Source organism: Leptinotarsa decemlineata, unplaced genomic scaffold, assembly GCF_025532065.1.
Source record: "Leptinotarsa decemlineata unplaced genomic scaffold, Ldec_3_MD MMD2_P_RNA_scaffold_4, whole genome shotgun sequence".
NCBI classification, from domain to species: domain Eukaryota; kingdom Metazoa; phylum Arthropoda; class Insecta; order Coleoptera; family Chrysomelidae; genus Leptinotarsa; species Leptinotarsa decemlineata.
This window is the reverse complement of record NW_027412531.1, coordinates 1,210,210-1,229,648: the sequence shown is the minus strand read 5'-3', so window position 1 is coordinate 1,229,648 and position 19,439 is coordinate 1,210,210.

Here is a 19,439-nt window from a genome sequence, read left to right as displayed (position 1 = left end):
CAGGTGAACACAAGAGTTTAGACTGAAGGAAGAATCTTTGATCTGATGTTGCAACTGTTGATACTACATTCGCCACTGCTGTCTTTTCGTGAGTGATCACGGAATCGATAAAGCCGATGAATTTGATCAACTTTCATTCTAGTCAAAAATTATCTAAAAACTTTTCTGTAAGTATATTTGTAATGCATCGATTGAAACCTTTGGTGTGATAATGAATATTTCTGGAGTTTTTCCCTAGACCAAACTGGTATTCCAACACCTCGACACGAATTTTGATCACCAAATGATCTTCAAGAGGAAGATAAAACAACTTAATCTTCCTCTTGGTGATCGAAACACGTGTTGGGGTGTTAAAATAACAGTTTTGTGTTGGGAAAAGAATCCAGTGATATTCACTGTGAGTATAGTTCATTTCCTGATGAATTTGCTGGTGAACCGCTATCCAAAAAGAGTGTTACGGTTTTGGTGCTGGAGTCATCAACAACAGAGGTAACCTGTTTCACTTTCATTTGTGTCAAGAATTGAAAAATTACAGCATTCGCATATGGGAAAGTGATCTAACCCTTCTCTTGTTTGCAGTTGAAATCTGTTCATAAATATATCCAGTACTGGAGAGTTGGTACTTGGCGGGTTGGCTGTCTTTGTTCATCTTTCACTGCCTGAACCACTGTGTATGCTGTTTCAAGCAAGTGCATCGGCTTGTGATGTGGGGGTTGAGCAAACCGGACATCGGATGCCTGCTTCCAAGTAGCCCCACTGGATACGGGAATGACAGAATCAGTTGTGGTTCTGTTATTCCCTAACTGAATGGCAGCACAACGATAGCTTAATCCTAAGGAGTGTGTATCCGTGCCGAAAGGATGAATGACACGGTCTTTCAGCTGTGTCTACGGAACCTTCGAGATACCGGGCGCTTTCTCGTCGTAGCACTGCCTGGCCACGGTATTGCGGAGCTCTGTCGTGTTGACCGTCTTTCCCCAGTTACTCGTGGGACTTTTATGGACAGAGTAAACTTGAAAATTCTTTCTGAAGCTCAGTCTACAGGGGAGATGGATGTGATTTCACTTTTTAGCAATATACCTATGCATCTAGTGGAGAAAAGTATTATCAAAAGATGGAATGATATGAATAAAAAATGTTCAATAACCCAAAGAAAGTTTATTGAAATAATTGATTTCATCTTCAACTCAAGTTATTTCTCTTTCGAAGGTGAATACTATAAACAAATTCTTGCTACACCAATGGGAGCTACTATTTCTCCTATTATAGCTCAATACGTAATGTATGATCCTTTTGAAAACATACTTCCTAAACTGAGTTTTGAAATTCCTTTTTTAAAGAAATACGTTGATGATATCATTTGTGCAATATCTTATGACAAATCTCATAAAATTCTTGATGTTGTCAATAGATATGATAAAAAATTACAATTCACACGAATTGGAAAATAATCAGACCTTTCCTTTTCTTGATACAAAAGTTATCCGTAAAACTGATAATTCTTTGATCACTGATTGGTATGTGAAACCTACTAATTCAGGAAGATACATCAATTACTACTCTTTTCATAAGAAATCAGTTAAAATCAATTTAATACTCTGTTTGAAAAAAAGAATAGAAAAATTAGTACACCCTTCCCTCAAGCAAAAAAATCTCAAACTTCTTAGAGACATATTGATCGAGAATTTCTATCCCAGAAAACTTCTCAATAAAATAATTTTCAATACTGGCAGTAATACAAATTCCAATGTAATCAGCAGAAATGTATGTAATAATAATAGTTCACCTATCAATTTTTCTTACAAATCTATACCTAATCTTGGAAATTCATCTTCAAATATCATAAAACTTTTTCATAATGAACAAAATATCAAAATATGCCAAAAAAATATTAAAACTATAAAGAATTTGAATACCAAATTAAAAAATAAAACGGATGCTACCAAAAAGTCAAATGTGATTTATAACATTCCTTGTAACAATTGTAATTTGGATTATATTGGAACAACATCTAGAATTCTTAAAGATAAAATGACTTCACATAAAAGTGATATGAAGCTTAATAAGAAATCATGTAACATGAATCAATAAGTCCCGAGACTAACAATGAAAACAACATTTTTTACAAATTTTTTTTTTATTCATCAACATAATCTCCTTTTAGGGTGATACAATGGTTCCAACGCTTTTCCAATTTTTCAATACCATGTTTATAAAAAAATGTATCTTTCGCTTCAAAATAAGTTTCAGTTTCAGCGATGACCTCCTCATTTGAGCCAAATATTTTTCCCTGGAGCATTTTTTTAAGATCAGCAAAGAGCCAGTAGTCACTGGGGGCTAAATCTGGTGAGTATGGGGGGTGGGGAAGCAGATCAAAGCCCAATTCGTTTAATTTTGCCATTGTTTTCATCGACCTGTGGCAAGGTGCATTGTCTTGGTGAAAAAGGATTTTTTTCTCTGCATGTGCGGTCGTTTTTTTGCGATTTCCTCCTTCAAACGTACCAGTAAGTCAATATAATAATCACTGTTGATCGATTTACCTTTTTCGAGGTAGTCAATGTAAATCACGCCATGCGCATCCCAAAAAACTGACGCCATCACTTTGCCAGCTGACTGCTGCGTTTTCGGACGTTTCGGACGGCTTTCGCCAGCTGTGCGCCACTCAGATGACTGCCGCTTTGACTCTGGAGTGTAGTGATGTATCCATGTTTCGTCCATGGTCACGTAACGACGCAAGAAATCTTTTTTGTTGCGAGTAAATAGCGATAAACAGCTTTCTGAATCATCGACTCGTTGCTGTTTTTGTTCCATCGAAAGCAATCGCGGCACCCACTTAGAAAAAACCTTTTTCATGCTCAATTTTTCATGAAGGATAGTAAATACACTTCCATATGATATCTGTGTCACCTCAGCAATCTCACGGAGCTTCACTTTACGATCTTTCATTACAATTTTTGTCACTTCACTCACATTTTCCGGTGTAACAGCTTCCACAGGTCTACCCGAGCGTTCTGCGTCATTTGTGTCGGTACGACCACGTTTAAACTCGGCAAACCACCGACAAATCGTTGCTTTTGATGGACAAGAGTCCGGGTAACATTTTTCAATCCATTCTTTCGCTTGCACGGTGTTTTTACCCATTAAAAAAAATGTTTTATCAGAACACGAAACTCGGTTTTTTCCATTTTTTAAACAAACTACAAAACGACTTTACTCTAACCTCGATAACTCAGCTGTTTCTGGTCCGATCGACTTAAAATTTCGACACGTTTCAAGCAAAGGTTAGTACTCTAGAAAGACGTGGTTACTGGTTTACTAAGAGCGCCATCTCTGGGTTAGTCTCGGGACTTATTGATCCATGTAGTACATTAGCGCAACATTCTATAGAAACAGATCATAAACCAAATTACTCTAATATCACAGTTTTACATACAGAAAAAAAATATTTCCAAACGCCTTTTTCTTTCTTGAAATGGTTGAAATTAATAAGTCTTCTAATTGTATGAATAAAAGAACTGACATTGATAATCTCAGCAGTATATACAGTAACTTGCTGGAACTATACCAAAACTCATATTGATAATAATGAAAATTGTATCAATCAACTTTCCCTTTAGAGTTAAAGATTATCAAATCATCATGCCCATTAGAAAATGACATTTATATAATAATAATAATAATAATAACGAAAGAGGTGACTACAACTCTGTCACCGAGTTGGAACCCGTTCAGCAAAAAGCTCAGATAAAAGCCGCAGAGATCACCTTACTTCTGCGGAGACACAGGGATAAGCCGATGCATGGGGTCTTCTTCAATAACATTGAAGACCTTGGCTTATCAAAGCGCCTGACATTCGCTTTTCTCAGGTCGAGTGGGCTGAAGTCGGAAACTGAGGGGTTCATCATGGCTTGCCAGGATGGTGTCTTCAACACCTTAGTCTACCGCAGTCGCGTGATGGGTATAGAGGTTCCTGACACAAGGTGCAGGGCCTGCCGCGAGGCGCCCGAGACCCTAATGCACTTGCTATCAGCATGTCCAGCATATGCGGTGTCGGCCTATATCCATCGACATAACGCGGCCCTAAGAGTGCTATATTACCATCTACGGCACTCTTACGGTATTGACGAGACACCGGTGTTGCCCTACGCTCCGGGGGATATTGAATCCGTTGTGGGAAACGAGAAGTGCTGAATTTATTGGAACTATTCGTTCCCCACCCTCAGGCTCATACAAGCTAATAAGCCTGATGTAGTCCTTCTCGACCACCAGACCAAAACGATATTTGTCGTGGAGTTTTCAGCTCCTGGCGAGACGAATATCGTCAGAAAAGAGGAGGAAAAACGGATAAAATATCGAGATTTTCTCTTCGAACTCCGCAGACTCTATCCAGATCACTCTGTCAAGATGGTCGTTCTGATTGTTGTAGTCCTTGGTGGAATGATGTCTTCTCTACTCTCGAATCTAAAAATCATACCGGCTTGCCGCACTAAGGCAGAAATCTTAGCCGCACAGATGCAGAAGGCTGTCATTCTTGGCTCATTGCGTTTGCTCAGGGCACATGATTCTCGGACCCAATGATCACTTACCCCACGGTGTGGGGAGTGGTCATTGGTTGATTATGCTGGCGCGCCCTCCCGAATGTATCGGGGCTTCGGGGGATAGGGCCTGACCAGCGCAACTACGGTGAAAAAGATAATAATAATAATACGTCTTTATTCACCATAAAAATACAAATGGAATAGACAAAAATAAAATAGAACAGAATACAGGAACAAAAACAAAGAAAAAAAAACTTCCAGTATATGGTGAATAGGCGGAGTATCAGCCAAGGCTGTTTTTCAACTCAACCTGGGAGAAACTATAGATAAATAATATGAACACAAGTCGAGTTAACAATATCAAAAAATTTTAGTTATTGCTTTACTTTAGAAAATTCATTTCAGAAATGCCAAGGTCGGGAACGGGCAAGAGGCTAATGAGATAAATAAGTCTTCAGTGTTTTTTTAAAGTTTACGATGGTGTATGATCGAAATTCGCAGGGTAGTTGATTGTAATATTTGGGTGCATTATACGAGAAGCAGCGGGTGAAGATGGAAGATTTGTGTTCGGGGATAACTAGAACTGAACTGTTCCTTGTAGTAAAGCTGTTAATCGTAGAGAATGTTTTAAGCTTCTTCAGTAAGTAATCAGGTTGTCGAGTTATCAAAACTTTATGTGTGTTGGTAAGAAGGTGTAGAGTTCTAAGTTTCCCAACATTTAACAATCCTGATTCTTGCATTGCTGGGGATATATGGTCATATTTCCGAATACCAAACGAGAAACGTAGACGTTCACGAGAAACGTGAATACGCTGTAGTCGGAGAGTATTCGATTGTTTCAAAGCAGGTCCATAAATACTATCGCAATAGGAAATTTTTGACATAATCAGAGACTCGCATAGTCTGAGTTTTAAGTTTGTGTTGAGCAAATCACGATTAGGAAAAAGCTGTCTGAGGACGTTATAAGAAGATTGGTTCAGATAGCTGACATGTTTAGTAAAGCGGAGATCCAGATCAAACCACAATCCAAAATTTTTTGTCTCGTCCACGGAGGGAAGTATATCGTTTTCGATGCGAACTTGAAAGGTAGAGTTGGTAAGCTCTCTGTTCTTCTTAGCTCCGAACATCATTATTGCGGATTTGTCTGAATTGAGCTTGAGCTTATGGGCAGTAGAAATGTCAAAGATGGCTTGGAGATCGTTATTAATATGCGACAGAGCAGATGTAGACTCGCCTGGCGAAAAAGAGAAATATAACTGCGTGTCGTCTGCATAGTGATGTATATTGCATTTTTTCACGGACAGATAAAAGTCACAAATATACAAGCTAAAAAGCAAGGGCCCAAGGATAGATCCTTGTGGCACTCCCTTCAATACCGGCAGAGCATCTGAATTAATTTCATCCACAACAACTCTTTGAGTACGATTCTTCAGATAGTTTTCTAAGAGAGACACTGCTTTCCGAGAAAAACCGAAGTAGACAAGTTTGTCACACAATATCACATGATCTAGAGTGTCAAATGCCTTGCTGTAATCTAGGAGTATTAAACAGGTCAAATGTTGTTCATCTGCAGCTTGAAAAATATCGTCAGTAATTGACAGTAATTGTGAAGGTATGACATTCATCAAACCAAAAAACTCCATTATTGTTTAACTTTTTTCGTCGATTTATATGTTCAATTTACTGTAAGGGGCCATCCATAAAGTACGTCACACGTTAATGGGGAGGGAGGGTATCACCGAAGTGTGACATCGTGTGACAAGGGGTATGGGGGGTCAATAGTTTTGTGACGTCACATGTTAAAATTTAAAATACTAAAACGCAAAGTTTGGATGTGAATTGAAAATTTAAAAAATTTACGAACTTGATATATATTTATTAATAAGTTAGCATTCTTGCTATGAGATAATCTCTCATGCAACGTCATTTAACTTCTAGAGCGGCGTTGTAATACAAGTGAGATTCTCAAATTCACGAGAATTTTGAATGGTAAGGATTTAAATAGGTTTAAAGTCGTCGGCGAGTGCTCGCTCGCTTTTCTATCGTTCCGCCCGTCGGTTGTTTGCGAGACCTTCGACCAAGTGCTACCTCACGCGCTGGTGCAGTGACTTCAATACATTCCTATTGTTTATTTCGCGATTGACTTTTGCCGAGTGACAGTGATAGTTTTCTCAGTTTAATTGTTTTAACAATTTTAATTCATTAAATTATTTTGAAATGAACAAAAAGATTGATTTAGGTAGTCTTTACCGCAGATTATTCGATGCCTATAGTGCAGCTTATGCTGACAAAAAAAAACAAATCATACAAGAAGAAGTTAACGCCTTATGGAAAAGATTAAAAAATAATGATAACATTGAAGATGAGACAGAATCAAAAATTAAAGAATTACAAGTGAAATTGACCAAAAAAAAGGGGACACTTTTGAGTTTTTTCTCAAAGAATCCTTCTTCATCAAAGGCATTAGCACTAGTAAAGCCACAAGACAGTAAAGTAAGTTCAAAATTTATAATACAACTAATTAGGCTAAATCAGTTAAACATCTTTAATTTAGATTATTATAAAATAGTCCGTAATTACATCTTTCTATCTCTGTAATCGTTTATTATTTTCTAACTAGTCGTTTGTTTTTTCGGTTTTATGAAATGTTGGACTTTATATTGATTTTATTAGATTATTATTTAATAAAAATAAGTAAAAAATGAAAATAGCTGTTTTCTCTCGATTATTTTTAAATACATACATTAATTTTAAAATTGTGTGACGTCACATCAGGAGGGGGGGTTATAAAAATGTGACAACCTGTGACAAGGACGGGGGGAGGGGTTCAAAAGTCCTAAAATTCGTGTGACGTACTTTATGGATGGCCCCTAAGTATGATTCGTAATTTCATTCATTGGCAAAAAAACCCACAACTCACTAAATTATAGGCCCTGAAGAAGCTTTCCACTAGAAGGCAAAGTAAAGCAGAGTTCTTCCATTCTATATATATATATATATATATATATATATATATATATATATATATATATATATATATATATATATACAATTCCTTGGAGTTATTTGGGATAGCAGCAAAGCGCAAGTGTACTCTTATAACATTATATTTCCAATATTTCGACAATTGTTATTGTCATCATCAGGGAGCTAAGATGATAGATTTTGGATTAATACAGAACTTAAGTTAACAGACGAATACTTACAATGTTAGTGAGATTGGTCGCAATTGAGTTGAGTTAAAATTAAAATATGAACGTTGTGATCATGATAAAAACACGTATCAACTGTGAAATTACAAGACATATGAATTAAGTGAAAGCTTATATATATATATATATATATATATATATATATATATATATATATATATATATATGACTAACAGCGAGTACAGGGACATTTTGTACATTTGGAAAAATATTTATACCAAAGTGTATATGGGTTATTTTTGTCATATATGGGTTCACTTAACAGATGCTATTCATAAAATGGATATACTCATGTCCGTCTTTTTTATATATCAATTTTTGTATAAACCGTATAATACCAGGACTTCCTTTCAAATTGTCTATGAAAAATAGATTACGATATGAGATGCAGATGGACTGTTGTACTGTTGGGAATGACTGATACTTTCTAAAATGAAAAGTAACATCAATGATGCAATATTTTTACTTATTTACTTCTTTGGATGTGTTTTGACGTTTGTCAAATGGATTTGGGAAAAAATTAATAGTTTTTAATATTCCCCTGAATTCATATTTGTGATCAATTTCTTCGATTCACTATTAGAAATATCAAGAAAATTGAAAAATCTTCCTTTGGTTAATCAATAACAGATGTCAAGTTCGAGGAACGAACACTAGATCATTCGTACCACTTCAATTTATATTCCGTGTTTCTTTTCGTTGTTTTCGTTTTTACTCTAATTACATCTTGAGTTCTACATCGGATCAAATCTTATTTCCTACACGACTAGAAACATGTTTCCCTACTAGACAAAATGGTTAAGACTTTCGCGGCCGAGGTTTTCAGTATCACTACTTCTATTCGGATTTGAAGGCCTACGTTTTTTGAAGATTCTTACTGACGTTCCGCTGGCGCAAATGGATAGCTTCTTCAGAGACTCATCCATCTTGATTTTGTCTCCGATGACTGGGTATTCCGACTGCATGGAGCATATTCATATGGATTCAAGTAGTTTAGATTGCTATTTACTGTACCTAGAATTTTATATGACTAACAGCGAGTACAAGGACATTTTGTACATTTGAGAAAAAATTATACCAAAGTGTATCTAGGTTTTTTTGTGATATATGAGTTCACTCAACAGATGCCATTCATAAAATGGATATGTATACTCATGTCAGTCTTTTTTATATATCAATTTTTGTATAAACCGTATAATACCAGGACTTCCTTTCAAATATTCTATAAAAATTAGATAACGATATAAGATGCAGATGGACTGTTGAGAATCACTGATACTTTTTGAAATGAAAAGTAACATCCATGATTCAATATTTGTACTTATTTACTCATTTTGATGTGTTTTGACGTTTGTCAAATGGACTTGGGAAAAAATTAATAGTTTTTAATATTTTCCTGAATTCATATTTGTGATAAATTTCTTCAATGCACTGTTATAAATATGAAGAAAATTGAAAAATCTTCCTTTGGTTAATCAATAACAGAGGTCAGGTACGAGGAACGAACACTAGACAATTCGTACCACCTACGGAATCCTTACTTCAACTTATATTCCGTGTTTCTCTTCGTTGTTTTCGGTTTTACTCTAATAACGTCTTGAGTTCTACATCCGATCAAATTTCATTTCATACACGGCTAGAGACATTTTTTCCCTACTAGACAAAATGGATAAGGTTTTCAGTATCACTACTTCTATTCGGGTTTGAAGGCCTACGTTTATTGAAGATTCTTCCTGACGTTCCGCTGGCGCAAATGGATAGCTTCTTCAGAGACTCATACATCTTGATTTTGACTCCGATGACTAGGTATTCCGACTGCGTAGAGCATATTCAGATGGGTTCAAGTAGTTTGAATTGCTATTTACTATACCTGGATTCAGTAAATTTTCATTAACATTCGTTCTACCTGGCGTCACGATGTTTGCTATTCTTGAACTTCTTAGAATGGGATTCCATATTCGGTTGAGGATCACATCTTCCTCTTTTCTGTTGAAATTATCCGTGTGTTAGTGGGATCTCTATTGCCTCCCGTACCAGCCGGCTTTGGTATTCCTGGTGGGGGGCAATAAGTTTTGAGTTTTCAAATAGAATCCTGTGGTTTCCCTCACCGAGTGCGTGTTTCGCCACAGCCGACTTGCCCATTTAGCATAGTCTACAGTTTCTTCCATGTTTGTTCAGCCTTGTACGCAATATTTTGGTGGTACCGATATATACCTTCCCACAAGTGCACGGTATGGGATATACTCCTGCTGCTGATAGTGGGTCTCTTTTGTCTTTAGCCGACTTGGGGTTCAGTTGTATCTTCTTGTTGAGTTTGAAAACCGTTTTGTTGTTGTATTTCCCCAAGAGTTTTACAATTCTGTCTGTGAATCTAGGATATATGGTAGATATGAAAGATATTTGAAAATGCCATTTAAAAAATCTTCGAAGAGACATTGTTCAAAATCTTTTTTATAAATATATCTGTTTCCACCTTCTACTGGTACAGAATCGCAGTAGGTAAAGATATTGCAAAACTGATCCTTATTCATTGGAATCATCGATTTGAATTCTCCATCTGTAAAACTCTCTTGATCGTGGTAATCCCATTGGGGCATGTTCTGTACATTCCTAAGTTCTTACATTTTTTTCATTCTACATGATCGAAAATTAAACTGCATCCAAGAAAGAATTAGTCTCAGGAGAAAACCGTTCTCATCCTCCAAGTGATGTATGCAAGAACTAGGCATTATCTCTGATATAAATATTTTTCAAAACACAAACATTGATTGGGCACTTCAAAATTAACCGATTCAGATTGAGTTTTGCATTACATACTACGCACGATTCTCTCGGAGTTTGTTTCAAAATATTCAGCTTGAGAAACATCCAGTCGTCTTCCAAAGCAAAGTCTCTTTCATTACTGCTATTACAATTCAGGTACAGTCTTGTGAAGTTGTCAATGAGAATATCTGGTAGTTCTGATTCTTCCTTTTGTAAAAGGGTCAGAGTTGTCTATGGTGTTGTTCGTGATTTTATGTAATAACAATATATCCAAAACCTCTCTTCTATTTGATAGGGATATCAGTCTGAAAGATTTGGTGACACTATCGATTTCACCATTGTAGTGATTACTGAAAAGTAATAATTATAATAATCCGATAATTCAAATTATATATTATTATGAATATATCAACCTTTTTCAATTTCCTGACGTCTATAAGCAAAAAAACTATGACATGGTATTTGTCTTGTTGCAAAACCCTCAAACCAAAATTTGGTTTCGATCAAAACAATATTGACTCTTTTCCGTAAGGTGGTGCATTAATTATTCTTTAATCTTAGAATCCCAACATTACCCAATCATACCTAGAATTATTATATTATATCCGTCATGGGGAATCTAATGAAAACATCAGCAAAAAAAAACAGGTGATCGAATTTTCGAAAATTCACTTCATTCATAGTCCATGGAATTTTTCTACAATTTCCACTTTTTCACCACTCTAGACGTCTTGGCATCATCGTTTTTAGATCTGATTTGTCAAAACATTCATAAATATTACTGGATTTTTTTTCCAACACCAAATCGTTATTTTTAACACCTCGACACGTGTTTCGATCACCAAGTGATCATCTTCAAAGAGGAAGATAGATTAGAGTTTATCTTCCTCTTTGAAGATGATCACTTGGTGATCAAAACACGTGTCGAGGTGTTAAAAATAATGATTCGGTGTTGGGAAAAAACTCCAGTAATATTCATTACTGCAGCAAAGGTTCCAAACAGTGCATCATGAAAAACATTCATACACAGGGTATTTAGTTAATAAGTGAAATAAACTCCAGAGTGTGATTCTGTATGAAAAATTAATGACATTTTACTGTATAACTTTTATCTGCAAATACTTAGTTTTCCGATATACAGGTTGTTAAAGTTTTACTTAAAAACTGACTATTTATTTATTGTTCTGGAACCGGTCAAGCTATGCAAATTAAATTTGGAGAGGTAGTTAGTTATTGCGCATTCTCTGACATGCAAATAAAAACTTTATGTTCATCATTGGCGCGCATACAGGTAATGAGCTCAAACTAAGAATCATTTCTGAATTACTCGTTCAATTTGTGACAAAAATTTCCCCCTTGACTTTTTTTTTGTATGGGCGCCGTTTTCATATAAATAAATAAAACATTTTCACGCGTGTTTGTCATTGTTATTCTTAAACTGTTCTGAAATTGTTTTTTCTCTGTCAACAGGCTGCTCCCTTACGGCAACCCTCAGAAGTCTTCGAGAGACTTGTGCGAAGCTAGTAGGCTACTGTCAACATTCTCAAAAACGAATAATTCAACGAAATATCAAATTAACGTTTCATCATTATTAAGCTTCCAGCTATATAGTATAAATATCAATAAGTAATTAATTTTTTTTTTATCGGAAAGACTGAAAAAATATACAAATGTGGAATTGTCAGAGATGCATTTTGTCCATAGAGTAACCTACAACACATAATCGAAAAATTTCCAACATATTGAATGTAAGCAACTTCACTATATTCAAAATTCTTACAGAACAGCAATTGTATCCGTTTCATATTTAACGTGTGCAAGCTCCACTACCTAGGGACTTTTTTCCGCACGTAGTTTTTGCCATTGGATTCTTCATCAAATTGCTCACATTCTTAATTTTTCAAATGGCGTTTTGTTTACTTACGAAGCTAATTCTGGACGATAATGTATATGAAATTTCCATATCACTTCTGGACTGAGAAAAATCCACGTGGAATATTTGAAGCGCATTTTCATCATCAATTTTCAGTAAATGTATGGCTTGGGGTAATTGATGATTATATTTAGCGACTTTTACCTTCATTTTCTACATGAAGAGTTACCTGTTCTTTTTGAAGAAATCTCTCTACAGCTGAGACAGCACTTATGGTTGATTCATGATGGTGCACAAGCCCATTTTAGCAATAATGTACGTATTCACTTAGATACATAATATCCAAATCATTGGATAGGTAGAGGAGGTACGGAACATTGGCCTGCTCGATCGTCGGATTTAAATCTTCTACATATTTGCATTCGGATTTTCTCAAGTCGTTGGTTTATTCCTCTCTCATCGAAAATGTAGAAGACCTGAGGAAACGAATTATAGCCGGCAATAATAATATAATATAGGCAATAAGAAATACATCAGGAATATTTACGCGAATACGACAATCAATGAAGCGAAGAGTTGAATCTTGTATAACGTCTGAGAGAGGTCATTTTGAACATTTGTTATAGATATGCGCCTATTTATTTATGAGTGTTATTTTCTGTTGTTCCTAATAGTGTATTGAAGAAATGAAAAGTATGCGTTAAGATATTTTTTTTTTGCATAAAAACGGCCCTCCATATGAAAAAAGGTAAGAGAGATTTTCTGTCACAAATTGAACGAAGAATTCAAAAATTATTGTTAGTTTCAAATATCTCACATACGTATTTGATGTACCAGTTTTTCTTTAAAAAAAAATGAGATCATTACCCGTACGCCCGCCACTGATGAACAAAATTCTCAATTGCATGTAAGAAAATGTGCAATAACTACCCCTTGAAGCCCAGCAAATTTCATTTGCATTCCTCGACTGGTTTCAGAGCAATAAATGAATAGTCAATTTTTAAGAAAACCTTAACATCTGGTATCCACAAATACGAAGAATTCGCGGACAAAAGCTATACAGTATCATCTCCGGAAGTTTGTCGCACTTATTCACTAACACCCTGTATAAGTGAGTACATCTAATTTTGGCCCAGATTCATTTCAATCATATGAAATGAGGGAAATTTTAAAACAAAATCCTATGGCAAAAATGAGCTAACGCTTGATAGTGGATTCGAAGATATCATTTATTCATCAATTATTTGGGTAACATTGAATTTCTCTATAATAAGTCTAAGCAAAAAACTGATAGAACTATATATTTTCTCGTGTCGTGATACAGAATATTGAAAAAAAAAACATTTTATTTCTCTATAATAAGTCTAAGCAAAAAACTAATAGAACTATATATTTTCTCATGTCGTGATACAGAATATTGAAAAAAAAACATTTTATTTCTCTATAATAAGTCTAAGCAAAAAACTAATAGAACTATATATTTTCTCGTGTCGTGATACAGAATATTGAAAAAAAAACATTTTTAGAAAATGTTCAACACCTTGTATCTCAAAAACTATACAGTCCCATGTTCATGTGCACTTTTTTATTTTGGTGATGAGTAACATCGACCATTGAACAATACTTTTTTGAAAAACCTTTTCTCGAAATATACACGAATTCAATTCAATGCTCGAGATGAAATTGAATAAACAAAACATAACATTCAGGTGAATGAAAAATTGTTTTCTTCGTTGCAGTAGATTTATTCGTCGAAACAGGATGGATTTGGACATTGATAAAGTTATATCTTACATATAAATCTGTATTATCAGTATCCATGTTCTCTCCACCATATACTATTGATTACAGTTTTCGTGTAACAACCTCTGAAAAACCAACCACTTTGAAATATTCAATGGCACCATTCCACTTCGGATACAGCAAATATACAAGGTACACATTGAATACGTTGAATAAATCACACCACGATATCTCACTTGGTTCACGATTAGGTCTCTTTATTTTTTAAATTCAGCGTTTATGTGAAGAGTTTCCAATAATTTTTATCAAATAACGATTTTACTGCGATTTCTAAAAAGATCATAGGTAATTTACACGCTAGATAAATTGCCAATAATCTCTATTGAAATATTTCAGGACTATCGAATCAATCCATACAACTGAAATATAAAGAAATATTGTCAAATGCTCTTGACAATGTCTACAGGAGAGCAAAAAATCAATAGGCACGGTACTACTGACTATAATTTGAATGTTTTCCATCAATTGTGTCATTTTCAATATAAAAGCACCTTTTTTCACAGTAAATAGAATTTTCTTGCCTTTTCATAATCGTCAGCTGCATTTACATGAGATCACTAAAAAAAGTAGCCTGAAGTGTAGGTAATATCGAAATTAATATGAATATCACAACATGAATTCATAATCAGAATGCAAATTCAAAATTCTCGTAAGTTAAAATGAAGAGTGATTTTCAAATCACAGGATATTGGATTCTACCACAGTTCTTGTGATGTCAAAGTAAATTGATTGCGATTTCAATATGTGAATTCACATAGTGGCTCGGTGAAAACACAAAAAGCGTGTACTTACAATGCCATCCACAACATGACCGATTAACTGTGATTTTTCAGTGTAATATTGCTTCTCAAATAGAATCTTACAAAACATATTTGTTCTTTTACCTTCATATATTGAGAATTCTCCGGGGTAACATGGAATCTCACAAAATTGATATCAACGTGCTTGTAAAAATATTAAATTATACATTATATACACCATCTGAAGCTGGTGCCGACTTTTTGCAAAAACACATTTTTCCCTAAAACTCGATCAACATATTTTGTCGATCTCGCCGAATGCTACTCAAAACTCCCATCAGAACTGCTCTGAGATTCCTTTCTGTCATTCGAAATTTTGGTTTTTCGAGTTTCGCATAAATAAATTGAAAAGTTTCGATTTTTCGATAAAAGTCTAATGACATATTCTGTATAACTTGCCGAGTGCTATTCAGAACTTCCATCAGAACTGTTCTGAGATTCATTTCTGTCATTATTGAAAATGTTGGTTTTTAGAATTGCTCACCTTGTGATGGCCAATAAATTGAAGTTTCGATTTTTTTATAAAATTCGATTGACATATTTTATAGAACTTGCCGATTGCTACTCAGAACTCTCACCAGAACTGAAATATCTCTTGATTTTTTTTCCAAAATGATAATTTTCATAAGTCAAAAATAGATTTTCTTCTTCAATAACTTTTTTATTTCGGCTGAGCTATATTCCAGAATGGTCAAGAACTCCAGAACTATCCTTCTTCATCTTCATCGAAAAATACCACCAGAACTAAGTTTTTCGAAAAAGTTGGCACCGTGTGAAGTAAGCGCCACTACTTTCTCTTATTGAAATACACAATTTGCTGAAACTATTCATATGAATAGTTTCAGCAAATTGAACTCTATCAAATCGACCCAGAACTCCAAAAAGTGTGTTTTTGCACTCATGTGAAGCTGGCGCACAAAGTCGGCGCCAGCTACACATGAGTTATTTATATTGGTAACATGGGTTCCAAGACTATTATTTTTCCAAGACCGTCCTGGAACTATATATTGAGGTACCGGTAGTCTACATTAAACATAAAACTCTTCCAAGACCGTCCTGGAACTATACAAAAGTCTTGGAACTAGCCATTAGTTAGCAGGAAAAGTCTTGGAAATGAACTTTAGTCATATATATATATATATATATATATATATATATATGATGAGCTGTTTTCTCGGGTTTCGCTCCGTGTTCTGTGTATTTTCTCCCCATAAGGATTATTTTCACAACGTTTCGGCAAAGTCTCATTTGCCATCTTCTGGTGATGTCTGGTTTTTTCAACTAGACTAGTTGACTAGTTGACAGCTAGACTAGTTGAAAAAACCAGACATCACCAGAAGATGGCAAATGAGACTTTGCCGAAACGTTGTGAAAATAATCCTTATGGGGAGAAAATACACAGAACATGGAGCGAAACCCGAGAAAACAGCTCATCATACTTTATCCGTGAGAATCTTCGAGTTAACATATATATATATATATATATATATATATATATATATATATATATATATATATATATATATATATATATAAAAGTAGGATATTTAATGACTGAATCTATGAATTAATCAGATGGTATCTTGAGGTTGCAGTCAAGGTCAATGATGAAAACTCTTTGCTTGTTTGTCAAGCTTTCGGATATGTTAATTTCCTTCTTCAGGATAACAGAAAAGATGATTGTAAAAATATATGTTTGAAACGTTACAGATATAACTCACTCAACATGAGATTAATATAAAAAATTAGCAGCAAATCGAAACGAAAAATATTTTGAAAATTAATTTTGACATGAATCAATAAATGACAATCTTTGCAAGGTATCTTATGAACGATATTATAATTTTGATCAGTATTAACAGGTGTTTTTAATTCTGAAAAGAATTGATTTGTTGTTTCAACATTCTTGTGAGCAATTCTGAGATTTGTTTTCTTCAGAACATTAATTAATTTCGAAGTTAAATCTTTTACGTATGGAAGGCTACGGAATTTTTTGTTTGAATCTTGGTTTTCTTGGTTTGTATTAAAGGTTGTCTGAATTGAATTTGTTTTAGTAAAAGTGAAAAGTAAAGTGTTTACAAGTTTTTCTGGACATGAGTTTTCAGTAAAAATTCTTTTTAAAGTAATAAGGCAATCATCTTTAAATATGGAGGTTGTGGTGTGAATAACTCTACAATGAACTTCGAATAAGAAAGCTTTCATGATAATAATAATAATAATAATAATAATAATAATCGTCTTTATTGTCAACCCAGCTATAGTTGCATACAAATATTTGAATAAATTAGAGAGCTAGCTAATAACATCCGAAACGAACACTATAATTGTAATGATAATTGAAATGAAGTAATGAATTTACACAGAAAAATTAATGGCGCAGTTATTGTTCGAATTGGAATCCTTTCATTCCGAGACAGATAATGGGCCAATAATATAGCCTGCAAGATCACCTGATCTTACTATTTTGGAGTATTTTCTATGGGGAGGCATTGAACAATAGGATTTACGATGTCAGAGAGATAGAAAATGTCGAAGACTCGAGATTGAAGATTTTGAATGATTTCGCAACAATGCAGCAAATAAGTGTATTAAGGGCAGTAATTAATATGAAAAACCGAGTTCAAAAATGTCTCAGAATGAAAGAACTCCAATTCTAACATTCATTGCGCCATTAATTTTTTTTTGTATATGAATTACTTCATTTCAATTTTCATTTCAATTATATTGTTCGTTTCAGATGTTATTCGAAAGGGAATAATTCACACAATTATAATCAAAATTTTTCTGAAACATCCCGAACTATAAAATTGAATTCAATTTCTCAGTATGAACTGAACGTCGACGATACAAAAACTACAACAAAAAATACAGGTCCGTATTTAAAAATTCAAAGATGGGAGTGACCAAGTCAGATGACACCATGTATAAAAGATTCATGGACATATTCTGAAAGCTCACATAAAGTGCCTATAGCAAAATGTGAACATATTTTCAATATCTCTGCGAATAAAGAAGATATAGGCAAAAAAATAATTTGGGATTTTTTGGTTTTTTTATATATCTCCAGACCCAAAAGAGCTATATTCGATTTTTTCACATCATTGAATAGGTCTCTGAAATACGCAACTTTGCCACAGTTTAACTGATGATCTACAGTGTGACCCATTTTTAATGGAAACACCCCCCTAAAATATGAATTTGTGAATTGATTTAAATATTTTTTTTTAAATGTCAAGTACTGAAAGGTCTACCTTGGGACTGAATTTGAAATGTTTATTAAAGTTTCAGGGCATACTACGATATTTTTTCTTAGTCAAAAATCGGGATTTTTTTATTGGAAGAATCAATACGCCACTGGATTCAGAGTGCCTCTAAATAGGTGTGACCAAAATTTGATGAAAAAATATTCATTATTAACAAAGTTATGACAACTCAAAAATTCGAAAACTCACACAGCTAACAGTTACAATGTATAATTTTTTTAATGATTTCAACAATAAGTGCCACCAGATGGAAAAAAAACAAATAGCGTAAATATTTTAATTGAAAATAACGGAATTACATTCACACAATTCAACTAACAATGAAGCAAAAAATTTCAATAAACGTAACTAATAACTGATTATTTTAATGTTTCGATTCAGTGCAACAATTAATTCTAACTCATATTCTAGGAGCCTCTACTGCTCCACCACGTATTTCGATACATATGTCGTAGCGCTTACGAATGTTTCTGGTTACGTTCCTTAGTTCTTGAGGGCTAATATCTGCACATACCTGTCGAATTCTTGCACAAAGTTCATTTTTATCTCTTGAGCGGTTTTTGTAAACCTTTTGTGTGAGAAGTCCCCAGAGAAAAAAGTCCAAAACTGTGAGGTCTGGAGATCTGGGTGGCCACTCTATAAACGGACTACCACGGCCTATCCATCGGTTTGGAAAATGTTCGTTAAGCCATTGCCTCACAGCTCTGGCATAATGAACTGAACACCCATCTAACTTGACAATTAAATTTGATCGTTCATTGATTGGCAGCTCGTGAATAGCATCCCAAAACTCTGTGTTTAAAAATTCTAGAAACTTCTGCGCATTAATGTTTTCCTCAAAAAAGAAAGTAACAATAATTCGTTCGTTCAATATCCCACACCAGACGTTGATTTTTGGGAATACTGGCTTTTACAGTTCATTACCCAGTTAGGATTATCCGCTGCCCAATAGCGACAATTCTGTAATGACACTACTCCATTTGTAGTGAAAGTGGCTTCGTCGGTATAGAATATTTGAGTTGTCATAACTTTGTTAATAATGAATATTTTTTTATGAAATTTTGTTCACACCTGTTTAGAGGAACTCTGAATCCAGTGGCTTATTAATTTTTTCAATAAAAAAATCGCTAATAAAAAATCCCGATTTTTGACCATGAAAATATCGTAGTATGCCCTGAAACTATGAT